Genomic DNA, 14,231 nt, shown 5'->3' with positions numbered 1-14,231 from the left:
CTGGCACATCGTTGAAAGAAGAATCTGGTACACCTTTCGTTCCACTCCAATGCCTGCACCTTGCTCCGGAAGATGACGGCCCTCACCCTGGCTTCGAGGAGGCTAAAAATCCTCCCCTTCACCCGGCGGATTTTCTCTGACACGTCCCTCCTTTCGCAAAGTTTCTTATGCAGGCGCTGGAGGTACGCCTGCATGCGCTTCAAACGCTCTCGTTTCCCCGTGGCCCTCATTCGCCCGGCCGTTCGGAAAAACCCTATGGTCCTACGTTTCACCTCCTCCCACCAGGCTGCCGAGGTAGGGAAGAGGCACCTGACCGTTTCCCACTCCCTATACTTCCGAACGTAGGCACGCACTAAACTGTCATCCTGCAAAAGGTGACAGTTAAGCTTCCAGAGTCCAGAACACCGGGGACGCACCCCATTTAATTCAATACCCAGAGACAAACGACAGTGATCTGAAAATGCCACCGCGTGAAGTACCAGGTCCGGGTCGCCAAAATTTGGTGTCAAAAGAATGTAATCAATCCTAGCCCGACTGGTACCAGCCGCATCGGTCCGGGTGACCTCATTCCTTTCCGCACCCGTGTCCCTCAACCTAAAATCCTGAACAAGCCCTTTAAGGGCCCGCGCCGATGACTCCAGGGGCAACCTGTCCAAACTTATATTAAAATCTCCCCCGACGATCACGGGGCCAGAGGTGGAGAGGAGGGGCCCCAACTGGCACAGGAGCTCCACTCTTTCTCCCACCATCGTAGGAGCGTACACATTGACCAAGGACAGTGGGGTCGAGGAAACCACCACCCTGAGCACGGCCAATCGCCCCGGGATAATTTCTTCTAAACTAAGGACCTCGACATTCGGGCTCTTAATAAGGAACCCTAATCCTGCCGCCCTGTTAGTGTAGCTGCCGGACCAATACGACTCTCCTTACCGCCAATTTGCACGGAGGTATCCATACTCACCGTGCGGAATATGGCATTCCTGCAACAGGCAGACATCCCATTCAAAATTGCGCAGTTCTTCAAAAATAGCGATCCTCCGGACCGTGGTACGGACTCCCCGTACATTTAAACTCGTTAGTTTAAAGCTCATAGGTGTTAGTGTATTAATCACCAACACTAGTGCAAACCACGAAAGGGGAGTCATAGGACTTATGAAGCTCCTCCCTCCTTGCCAAGACACGACGAGCTACCATTCTTCCTCCCCCTGCGGTTCTTCCCGCAGCCGGGAGCCACGAGGGTGCCCGGGAGCCAGTCCCCATCTATGCAGACATTCTCCCCGGGTAGCAGGGAGAGGTCCTCCTCCTCGGGGGTCAAATAAATTACCCCCCCTCGCCCGCCACCCGGGGAAGAAAGCCACCAGTCCTCCGCGAGCAAACCCTCCTTGAGGCCCATGGCCACAGCTGCCCCCGGAGGAGGGGTAAGGTCAACGGGTGGGGAACGACTCACGGGGGAACGGGAACGTGAGCGTTCAGGGGAAGACGGCATTCGGGCCCTCCCCCGGAGACCTGCTGTGGCCAACCCCGACTGCGCCCCACCCCTACCACGAGCAGGCGATCCCCCAGGCCTGGATGGGTCGCTTGATGCACGGGGGGCTCTACGCCCCACAGGGGTTTTCTTCTTTGACGTTCTTGTGTTCTTTCCCTGTGGGGCTTTGCCCAGAGGAGCTTTTCCTTTGTCCTGGCCCCTCCTCCGACGCTTCTTCTCTATCCATTGTCCAGGGTCACTTTGCTCATAGCCGGAGGAGGAGCCATCACTTCCAGCCTCCGGCAGCGGGGTTTCTGGCACCGAGGATGTTTCTTCTGACCCCGCCACCGGAGCCACCATTCCTCGTGCATCATCCCCTCCCACCGCAGTGGGCCCGACACCCGGCGAAGCCACATCCAGGTCCTGATCTAACCCTCCCTCCTCCATGTTCTCCTTTCCCTCCACCTCCCTCCCTTTACTTTCTACGGGGCGGGGGGCTGACACACACACAAACACATTAGTCCCCCCCCCCGACCCCAGATGCAATACCCTCCCCTGTCCCTTGGGCAAACCCCTCCCCCACCCCTTGAGCAACCCCCTTCCCCACCCCTTGGGCAACCCCCTCTCCCACCCCTTGGGCAACCCCCTCCCCCACCCCTTGGGCAACCCTCTCCCCCACCCCTTGGGCAACCCCCTCCCCAGCCCCTTGGACAACCCCCTCCCCAGCCCCTTGGACAACCCCCTTCTCAGCCCCTTGGGCAACCCCCTCCCCCACCCCTTGGGCAACCCCTTCCCCTATCCCTTGGGCAACCCCCTCCCCAGCCCCTTGGGCAACCCCCTCCCCAGCCCCTTGGGCAACCCCCTCCCCCACCCCTTGAGCAACCCCCTCCCCCACCCCTTGGGCAACACCCCCCCTGGTCCCTGGAGGCACACCGTCCCCTTTCCCTGTCCCTGGGGGCACACCGTCCCCTGTCCCTTGGGCAACACCCCCACTCCCGCCCGCAGCAGCACGCATCTTGCTCGCATAACTCTGCGGGCAGGAGCGGAAAGTGTGCCCCGGCGCACCACAGAGGTTGCACCGCACCGTTTGGGTGCAGCGCTCCCTCAAATGTCCCAACTCGCCACACTGGGTGCAGATACTCGCTGTACACCCAGTAATCAAGTGGCCAAGTTGACCGCATCAGCAGCATAATTTCGGCTGTCCCGCGTAAAAGACTTGGCCTCGGTCCATCCCAACCATAATTCCATTAGGGATATGGGTGGCCGTGCCGTCCTGCCTCGTCCGCAGCTTTACCCGGAACTGCCGAGAACCGGTCCAAATACCGAGGCTGTTCCGGACGAGCCGTACTGGGCCTCGGATGTCCGCGTATCGACTGAGCCAAACCTTGACATCATAGTCACTCACGCCTTCGTTGTACAGGTGGACGGTCACGACTCTCTCTTGTGTTTCTGAGAGAGCCTCGACCGCCCAGTCTGCCAGTTTCCCAGCAGACCGAGCGGTAGCCCACCGGCGCCAGAACTCGGCAAGTCCCTGCCCTGTTTGAAAGGACACGTCGAAGCCACGGGCGAGGGAGATCAGGCAGAAAAAGTCAACAGCCTTGAACCCCAGCACACCCAACAATACATCTTTCCCGAATCTATCTCCAGCCGGCACACTGCAAGCCACATCAACCAACCGAAACCGGACACAATTATGGCGCCTGCTCGCCATGCCGGGGTTCTAGGAGGGGCGGAGGACAACACTCGGGGTGGGGGGGGGGGGGGGGGGGGGGGGAGGGACGGGAGACGAAGGGGGGTACAAGACTCCCCCCTGTCTGGTGGGCAACGCCCCCCAAACAGGAGGAAGATGGGGGAAAGCAGGGAGGGAAAAGACGAACGAAAATGCAGGACAAACAAGCAATAATCAAAGCAATAAGTAAATAATAAGAAATGCAAACACAGCAAAACACAGGAAACGAAAAACACCGGCAAAGGAGAACAGAACTGGTTCACTCTAGCCGACGCATCCGATCCACAGCACCAAACGAACATGGTGGAACACTCAAACACCCACCTTTATACCCTTCACCACTCACCAACAAAACACACCAGATCATTCATACACACACATGCACACCCATACACACACATACACAAACAACACCAACCAACCAACCACCTACCCTTACATCATACACCACTCAACACACAAAAACACACACTCATGCAAAGATTAATTCATGCAAAAACACACACCCTCACCCACTCACTCATATACACAAAATAAGAAATAATAATGGTAATAACAAAAAAAACAAAAAAAAAAACAACCAACCTACACCGTTCGACGTGTCTCCATAAACTTCCTCCATATCCAAAATGAGCCTTTCGAGGCAACCTGGGCCACCGTGTCACACACCTTCCTTCTTTCTGTCCCACACACTCGAAGCCTAGCAAGAAATGCAGAAAAGGAATTGCCAATATACCCTCTACACGCCACCTCAAATAGCTGACACGAAACTCGCCAACCCTTCTCCCGGCACTCTGCCTCCAGCTCACTGTACTTTCCTCTCTTCCTCTCGTGCACCTCCTCCATGTTCTCTTCCCAAGGTACCGACAACTCCCCTAAGATGACCTGTCTTGTTGCACTTGACCAAATGACAATGTCAGGCTGCAACCATGTCACACAGATCTCCTCTGGGAATACCAATTGTGGCTTTAGGTCTGCCACCACCTGCCAATCACAAGCATCTGACAGCCCTCTTGTTTTCCACCTCCTCCTCTTTCCACCTCTTACCAATTGGCCCTCTTTCACAAACCACACCTCTCCCCCATCAGTCTCCTTCTCCACTCTTCTCTCTCTCGATCTCAGTACCTCTTGTTGCACCATCTGCACCACCACCGCCAGCACCTGATCATGTCGCCACCTGTATCTTCCTGCTGCCAATGCTACTGAGCATGCACTCAGTGCATGCTGCACCGTTCCCACACCTCCACACAAATAACATCTCTCCTCCTGCAACAACCCCCACAATCTCAAGTTTACTGGTGACGGAAGCACATCATACGTTGCCCGCAACAGGAAATTCAACAATATTGGCTCCATCCTCCAAATCTCTTGCCACTTCAATATCCTCACCCGCACACCTTCCCACTTAGTCCAAGCACCTTGCTGTGCCTGACCGACTGCTTTCACATATCTCCCCTCCTCTTCCTTTCTTCTCACCTCTCCTTCTTTCTTCCTCAACCATCTTCCTCCTCTCTTTCACACATGCCTTTCCCCATCGCTCATGCTCCATCCACCCCAAGCCATGCTTCCCATGCTGTACCATCCCCATGACCTCCTCCTGTTGCAACCGCTCCTCCATCTCGTCCACCTCTGCTCTTGCAATCCACTTCCGACTTCCCTTCTTCTCTGGGAGAGCATTCTTTACCACTGCATCACTTGAATCCCGCAACATCATGAACTCCCGCAGCCTCACCACCTTAAACTCCTCGGTTAATGATGTCAAGGGAAACTGGAGTTTTCCACCCTGACCATAAAAGGCAATGTTCGTCAAACAGCGTGGCACTCCCAACCACCTCCTCACAAACCCACTCACTACAACCTCTATCCTCTCTACATGCCAAATTGCAATATCATACATCATCAATGGCCACAATACTCGTGGCATCAACCCAAACTTCAAACACCATAACTTCAACTTACCTGGCAAACCACATCCATCAATCCTCTTCAAACCTCTCAAAAGTTTGTTTCTGACCTCCACCACTCTTCCCACATCATTCAACTCCACTGTATACCATCTTCCCAAACTCTTCACAGGGGCCTCCACCAATGATGGAACCACCTCCCCTCCCAGCTCAAACATGTGCATGTTATCCACCACTCGTTGTCTCACTACCACACTCCTCGACTTTCTTGCTTTAAATCCCATTCTTGCCCACCGTATCAACCTTTCCAGTCGTCCCAGTACCTCTACTGTTGCATCAGCGGACTGTTGGACAACTGTCAGGTCATCCATGAAAGCAAACATTGCTGGCAACCTCTGACCAGGGGCTAGCTCCACTTCTTTCCCATGTCCACTCACCGCACGTATCAACAACTCCATAACCAGCACAAACAAAATCGGGGAGATGTTACATCCCATCGGGATCCCCACTTCCAACTTCTGCCACTCTGTTACATAGGACTGTGTCGCAAACCGCATCCAAAAGTGATCATAATATGCCATCAAAAAATCCCTAAATCTCCTTGGCACCCAAAAGAAATCCATGGCATACCTGATCAAGGCATGCGGCACTGAACCATATGCATTCTACAAATCCAGCTATACCACCGCCACATCCTTCCTTTGCCTCTTTGCCTTCTGTAACACTTGCCAGACCATTGCCGAGTGTTCAATGCATCCTGGTGATCCTGGTATTCCTGCCTTCTGCACAGAACCTATATATCTGGGAGATATATATATATATATCTGTGCAGTGTCTGTGTTATGCTGTGTTGTGTTGTGTTGTGTTGTGTTGTCACTGAACTACTCCCTCAAACTTCAGTGAAATCGTACCAAACTTCTGGTATGCACCTCCCGTCAGTATGTACTAATGTACAGTATGTACCCGTCAGTATGTACTATCTCTCCCGTCAGTATGTACTAAGGGTATTTTCTTTGAAAAAATTTCCAATATATTGTTAAGGTTCTTAGAACCTTCACATGTAAATTTAGTAGTAAATTCCCTTATAAATGACCCCTGTGTACATGTCCCCTTAATTGGCTGTTAATTAAAGATTGCACCTTAGTTAGTCCATGTACAACACGTAGGACACTTTAGGATCTCTCTATAGTTATATCATTATTATGTGCTCCAGGTAAGGCTGTGGTTCCAATAGTTGACTCTACGTTGCATCAAATCAACTAAGATAGGTCCCCTTTCAGTTCCCCAATCATCTCTTCAAAGTGCCAGTAACAGTTGGGCTGTTTTCGTGGGTATCACACCGCCTCTGCTCGCCCAGCAGCGTTCGCTGCCTGGCGCCAAACTCAATTACGCACGAGGCCAAGAAGGGGGGAGGAACCACCCGATCATGGGCGTGGCACCTCATCATCATCAAAGGTGGAGTCAGAGAACCCTTAACAACCAACCAGGGCTCGGTGGGCATGGCTTGATATGGCGTGACAAGAAACGTCTGGTGAGTTCGAGAGGGTTCCAAGGGCGTGGTAATAAAACCCTTGGCGCGAGGCCCCCACCAGAGACGCGTGAGGAGGTTCAAGAGAGTCGGTAAGAGGCAGATGAGTGAGGGAGCACGACCCGAAAAGTTGAGAGAGGATCGACCATTCATTTCTTGGCGTGAACATCCTGCAGCGAGTGAGAGTCAGCACGCTCGTGGGCGATACCAACCAGCACTGACGACCGGGTTTTCGCCACTGAACCAAGGGTAAGGGCGTGCACGCGGGGCATCGACGTCGTGCCGCGATCTCCGGACCTCCCTGCCGCCAGCTCTGTGGACCATCTGCCCTTCTCATCCCTCCAGCCATTCCTGCCTGCAATTCCCTATTCGTGTGAGTCTGTCTGTATTGTCCTGTGGGTATAAGTAAGCCTGTTTAAGAATTGCCCTGTGTATCTTCTTCTTCTTCTTCACCCTGTAAATTACTTTCATTCCCTTCTTCTTTGGTTTTGGTTTTTGTGTAGATAATTAATAAATCCCTGTTCATTCTTATTCTTTGGTTTCTTTCTCGTCCGATCGCTTTAGTGATTTCACCATTGAGTACCTGTGGCGCGATTTCGGCCGAACCGCTTACAATCGGGTTTAGTCTTCTGTTAACGGCCCGCGTCGCAGCTCGCTTTGCTTGGCGCAATCCATCTATTACGCTGCGGCTCGGGCGGTAGTACTTCTTCGCGTACCGGAAGGTGCTGGTACATAGGTCATAGGAAGGATTGGCCTACTACCCTATTCAGCGCTAACCGGGTGTGACGTCATACCCCCAGGACCGGTTGGATGGCCAGCTTAGCAGGACAAGGGGATTAACCCCCCCCCCACCCTTGTTAACGGGAGTGCCGTCCCCCGGATCCGTAACAATTGGTGTCAGGAGTGGGATTTAGAACCTGGGACTAAATTTTATTTAGACCAAATTTTTGACACCAATTGTGTTATTGGCCGTAACAATTGGTGTCTGGGAGTGGGATTTGGACCTGAGCCAAATTTCTAATCCATCGAAAAAAAATTGGTCAAAATTTGGAGCGGCCGAAATTTTATTAATATCCTAAATTAAATCGTGCCATGGATGATCAAGGCGGTCGGATGCCGGTGGGGGTAGAAGAAGAGGGTTTGGAGGTAATCCAGGACCCCAGGGAGGAATTGGAGGAGGAGAGCAATGAGAATGCGGTAGAGGGGATTTCAGGTGCACAAGATGGCGGCCTCATGCACGAAGTTAGAGGCGCACAAAATGGCGCCTCGCACGTGGCTGCGGCAGCCACACCCGCAGTGCCAATGGACTGGGGCCTTTTTATGATGCATTTCAGTGCATCTATGAAGGGTGACAGTAAGGGATTGGATGCAATGATGGCTGCCCAGGGGATCGGCATGGAAAAAAGGAGGAATGAAGCAAGGGCCAACCCAGAGGGATATCGGGAGCAAATAAACGCCAACATAAAAAAGATGGGGAGAGACATAGACCGCATGTCGAGCGGGAGGGGCACATCGGTGCACGACGAGGTAACGCTGTTTGAGAAGCGCGGGGTGAGCGAGGGTAAGCAAAGCGAAGTCACGTGGATGGGCATAGAAATCGCGACCCGGGGTATGGGAAAGCTGGCAACCGCCGAGGTAGGAGAGAAAATTTTATTCGGACCAGCGGTCGTCGATGGAAAGAAAAAAGAAATTAAGTCCGAATCATTCGAAGCAGTAGTGGAAATTGGAATTGGAGAGACCGCAGATGTAGAAAAGCACTCGCGGCAGGGAGAAATGGAAAATGCACAAAGTCTGGATTCGCATCATGATGCTGTGCTTATTAACACCAATGAAAGTTTGCAGGTGGTGTTGGAGCGAAGGAGAAGAAGCGCCCAGGTGAGTCGTGCTGTATATTGTGCGGGGAGATTTTGCAGGAGGATGTTTGGCGCAAAAACAATTTTTGCGCGCTTGGGATCGAGAAAGCACCCGGGCGTTGGTGGAGGGTCCCTTGTGAGTGGTGTGAGTGGAATTGGCGCGCTTGTGAGAAAAAAGTGTGCGTCGGAGGGTGAGTGTGTTACAAAGTGTAGGAGTAAAACCGAGTGCGAGCGAGAATGCACGTCGGAGGGTATGTGTCAAAGAGAGTGTATGGAGTGTGACACGGAGGGTGAGTTTGTGGTGGAGCGCGTGATTGGGTGTACGACGATGGACTGCACACCCATGGGTAGGTGTGCGCTGGACGGGGGTGCGAGAGAGCGCACACCCGTGAGTGTTACGGAGTACGTAACGGGGGTGAGTGCACACAAGGAGTGCGTGGAAGGAAGGTGTGCCGCAGAGAGGTGTGTAATGGAGTGTGCGAACAGTGGGTGTGTGATGACAGAGTGTGCGAATGGTGGAATGGGTGCGCGAGTAGAATGCATGGGATGCACGAGAGGCGCTGAGATACCGAGATGGGCGAGTGGAAGATGAAACGAGTGGTGTGAGCATGCAGAGAAAGCATCGACGTGGACCAGGGCAGCGCTTAGGCTGACGTTTAGCCAACGCGAGCACTCGGTGTGCGGTGCGCCTTGTTTGCTGCGAGGACCGGCCGGGACCGTAAGCGCGTCGCTCCTGTTCGGGGCGTCGTGCACGATTCGGGCCGGGCCCCGCACTGAATGGTCGGTGCCGCGTCAGAGCGGCGATCGGCGCGATTCCGGGGGAGGGGTGGGCGTCGGACCTTCGCCCCCTGGCGGGGACAGGGTTCCGGCCAGGCGAGCTTCGGTCGTCGGGCCGGAGACCGCAAGGCTCCGCGCCGAGATGGTGCATGGAATCTCGGCCCGAGCATGCCGCCTCCCCAGAATTGTAAATGCCGGACGGACCCAACCTACAGTAGACCAAACCACCCGTATGCATTGCGCGGCTTTGCGAAGCCGAGCTTTGATAATGCAACGACGCACCGAGGCTCGTAGTTTAATGGACTGTGATGGCGATAGCGATAGTGTAATTGTTTGGAACTGGTAGGAAATTGATGATTGGCAAATTGGATTTGCAAAATTGATGGGCAAATTGATTGGCAGATGTGATTGGCAAAATTGGATGGGCGAATTTGGTTGAAATTTGATGCCTTTGATTGGCGAATGGTATATGGGTAAAGGAATGGCAACTCTGCCATCCCTGACATCCCCCGGGCACATGAGCTATAGTTTATGGGGTTATGGCGGTGCAAACCAAGCCAGGGCGGGTTAGGATAAATGTATAAGGACCTAGAAATGACAATAGGTAACTGTATAATTAAGTAGTGACATATACCTGTAGTAGGGGACGTAGAATAGATTAGTTGGATGATAATGACAAGGGAGCGCAATAGTATAAGGGGCGACTGGGAAGTGCGAGTTTTAGAAGGGGGGTAGGTAGATCAGATGATGCAGTGTGTTTGTGGTTTTTTTATTGAATGGGGAATTGGTATGAGAGTCTTGCTGGTGATCATGTTGAAATGAGGAATTGAGAGGCAATGCTCGGGAAAGATGTGTGTGTGAGCGTGGGAAAATCTGAGTGCCAGAGGCAATGGTTTGGAGAATGGAAAGTGTATTGAGCAGCGTATGGTGAAAAGTGTGAGGTGATTGTGCATTGTATTGAGCGAATGGTCCTGGAGGAAGGAGGGGGCAGGGAGCACCAGGTGTGATGGAACAGGTGTGCAAGTGAACAGGTGTATGGAGAATGGTTGTGTGAAATAGCTAGTATGGAATGGAGTATGGAATGGATGGTGTTGAGTGAGTAGTGTGGAAAACGGGGAGTGGAGTGGTTGGTGTGAAGGGAGTGGATGGGGAAGATGGACCCCTATCACGAATACCCAGGGAGGGTAGTTTAAGAGTAGGTAGAGGTTATAGGTAAATTGTGGTGGATATTGGCATCTGTGGTGCGTGTGGTAGAATGGTGTTTGGATGGGTGCATTAGTGACATGGAAATGGCTGGGCGTGTGGCCTGTTAGTGTGTATGGTTAAATTGGCACTCCGCCACTGTGAGGATGTCGGCCAGGTGAGGCCACGGGTGGGCTCTGGGAGCCGGTAGAGTTGTGAATGGGGCACGAGGATCCGGAGGATGGACCCGGGTAGCCCAGTGCCAGAGAGGGCACCGAGGGGGTAAGTGCCAGGGAGGGCCTTCCCCCAGTTAGATAGGTTAGGTAAGGAGCAGGTAAGCTCGGAGGCAACTGCAGTGGCGGAGGTGTGCAGGTGAGTAGACCTGCTAGGGAAGCCACACGACCCAGTCCTGAAATTGTGCAAAGGCACAGGGAGTTGAATCGGGGGAGTGAGACCCCAAATTGGAGAGCGCCACAGTATGTGCAATGGGAGTTCGGTTTTTAGAACCGCATAGTGTAAGACGGCCAATAGTTTGGCAGGGAAAGACCCCCGGGTAGTGTAAAGAAAGTTAAAGTCATTTAGAGGATAGTTAGGATTGAAATCTCTTCGCACCATCTACAGCCACTCACCTGAGGTGGTAACGGAACTCCACACCATGGTTTTGTTTAATTTTGTTGCAAATGTTTTGGAGTGTAAGACGCATCATGATGTGGGTGAGACATTGTGCTGGTTGTTACATCTCTTCCTCCTTAAGAGGGATTGATGATGAATTGGGTGATGGCAAATTTGGTTGGTTAGAGGGATTGTGAACCAATTTGGTATTAGGGGAGATATGGGGAGGACGAGACGTAGTGACGCATTTGTAAATTGTTGTGTAAATACAGGGTAAGGGGCGAGGGTAGAGTAGGTGACAGGGGGGGTGACGTACGTTAGGGACGATCTTTCTCCGCTCGCTCTCCAGGCGCACCTCACCTCTGCATTGCCTTGTGTTGATGTGTACCGTTGCACCCTTACCCATCGCTGACTCTGCTTTGTCTTCCTCCCCACCCATGGACCGTGCTCTCTGGGCACTGAGGGAGAGCGTGCAGGAGCCGCATCTGTGTGCCCGAGCCTCCGCTGCCAGCTGCCTGGATCGATGCACCACCTTATGGACCACACGTTTGTGGCTAAGCACCACACCCATATGGACCACGGTACTGTGGCCGAGCACCACTGATGGACCCCACGTGTTGGGGCCCGGCTCCTCTGCTGGGACCGGCCACGATGGCCTAGGAAAGTTTGCTTGCGGACCATGGTGAGGTGGCCCATTTTGCCCTAAAGGTGGACCACCCATAGTTGGCCCCTGTGGGCCCCAAATAAAAATGGACGTGTTTTGTGCCGTTTTATTATTTTGCAAATAGGCAGCAAGCCAAGAGCAAGAAAAGGACAACATCTAGAAGAAACATCGAACCAGCAGAGCAGGAGCAGAAAGAAGACCGTGCAACATTTTTTTTTTATTGAAATGTATGACTGTAGCACTGGATGGTGCTTGATGGTGCTTATTGGTGCTTTGGTGCTTGCATGCTCGGGGATGCATTGCAATATCAATTCTGCATCCCCGGGCATGTGGAGGTGGTGTATCGGTGCAGTGCATGCTTTTTCCTCCCTCCTGCAGGGTTCTTTTGTTTCCCAAAGAAATGACAGGTCCTGAGTTTGCCATGTAAATACAAATAGTGTCTTGTAAATAATGCTCCCCACCGTACATGTATAGTTTGCAAATTAATTCCGCAATTCGGTTAATTGTGGGTGCGAATCTGTTAGGTAGGGTGCAACGTAGCAGGCGGGAAATATTTAACTCTTTTTAAAATGTCGCACTCAGGGGAGAAGTTAATAGTAGAGGGTTACCACACCTGAGTGTCACATTAAGTAAAGTTTTCGGGCCGGGACGTCCCGTGAGGAATGAGGGTACTGTGTTATGGTTTTTAGAACCTTCACATGCAAATTTAGTAGTAAATTCCCTTATAAATGATCCCTGTGTACATGTCCCCTTAATTGGCTGTTAATTAAAGATTGCACCTTAGTTAGTCCATGTACAACACGTAGGACACTTTAGGATCTCTCTATAGTTATATCATTATTATGTGTTCCAGGTAAGACTGTGTTTCCAATAGTTGACTCTACGTTGCATCAATCAACTAAGATAGGTCCCCTTTCAGTTCCCCAATCATCTCTTCAAAGTGCCAGTAACAGTTGGGCTGTTTTCCTGGGCATCACACCCCCTCTGCTCGCCCAGCAGCGTTGGCTGCCTGGTGCCAAACTCCATTACACACGAGGCCAAGAAGTTGGGGAGGAGCCGCCTGAGCATGGGCGTGGCACTTCATCGTCATCAAAGGTGGAGTCAGAGAACCCTTAACAACCAACCAGGGCTCGGTGGGCATGGCTTGATAGGGCGTGGCAAGAAACGTCTGGTGAGTTCGAGAGGGTTCCAAGGGCGTGGTAATAAAACCCTGGGCGCGAGGCCCCCACCAGAGACTCATGAGGAGGTTGAAGAGAGTCGGTAAGAGGCAGATGAGTGAGGGAGCACGACACGAGAAGTTGAGAGAGGATCGACCATTCATTTCTTGGCGCGAACATCCTGCGGCGAGTGAGAGTCGGCACGCTCGTGGGCGATACCAACCAGCACTGAGAGACTGGGTTTTCGCCACTGATCCAAGGGCGAGGGTGTGCACGTGGGGCACCGACGTCGTGCCGCGATCCCTGGACCTCCCTGCCACCAGCTCTGTGGACCGTCTGCCCTTCTCATCCCTCCAGCCATTCCTGCCTGCAATTCCCTATTCGTGTGAGTCTGTCTGTATTGTCCTGTGGGTATAAGTAAGCCTGTTTAAGAATTGCCCTGTGTATCTTCTTCTTCTTCGCCCTGTAAATTACTTTCGTTCCCTTCTTCTTTGGTTTTGGTTTTTGTGTAAATAATTAATAAATCCCTGTTCATTCTTATTCTTTGGTTTATTTCTCGTCCGATCGCTTTGGTGATTTCCCAATTGAGTACCTGTGGCGTGATTTCGGCCGAACCGCTTACATTCGGGTTTAGTCTTTTGTTAACGGCCCGCGTTGCAGCTCGCTACGCTCGGCGCAATCCATCTATTACGCTGCGGCTCGGGCGGGAGTATTTACTCGCGTACCGGAAGGCGCTGGTACTTAGGTATTAGGAAGGATTGGCCTACTACCCTATTCAGCGTTGACCGGGCGTGACGTCATACCCCCAGGACTGGTCGGACGGCCAGCTTAACAGGACAAGGGGATTAACCCCCCCCTTGCTAACGGGAGTGCCATCCCCCGAATCAGTAACAATATATATATTTTTGGGGGCAATTTTTTGGGGAATTTTTTTTTTTATTCAACTTAAGTTTTCAAATTCAATTGTTTATAAAATGTAATATCACGTATATTACAAATACATTTGTGCATTATGATTGGTTGAATTATGATTGGTGTAAACCATGACGAAACGGCAACACAGGTACAGTCATTTATTTGTATATCTACATATCTGGGCAGTGTCTGTGTTGTCACTTAACTACTCCCTCAAACTTTTGTTTCCGTGGTTGTGAAGTGTTTTTAATAACGTGGTGGTGGTTTTAAATCACGTGGTGCTGAGGTATTTTGAATTATGTGGTGGTGAGGTGTTTTTAAATGACATGGTGGTGAGGTGTTTTTAAATCACGTGGTGGTGAGGTGTTTTGAATTACATGGTGGTGAGGTGTTTTGAATTAATTGGTGGTGAGATGTTTTTAATTATGTGGTGGTGAGGTGTTTT

The sequence above is a fragment of the Myxine glutinosa genome, chromosome 1, assembly GCF_964187855.1.
Source record: "Myxine glutinosa chromosome 1, kmMyxGlut1.1, whole genome shotgun sequence".
Taxonomy (NCBI): Eukaryota; Metazoa; Chordata; class Myxini; order Myxiniformes; family Myxinidae; genus Myxine; species Myxine glutinosa.
Note: the sequence above shows the minus strand (reverse complement) of the source record.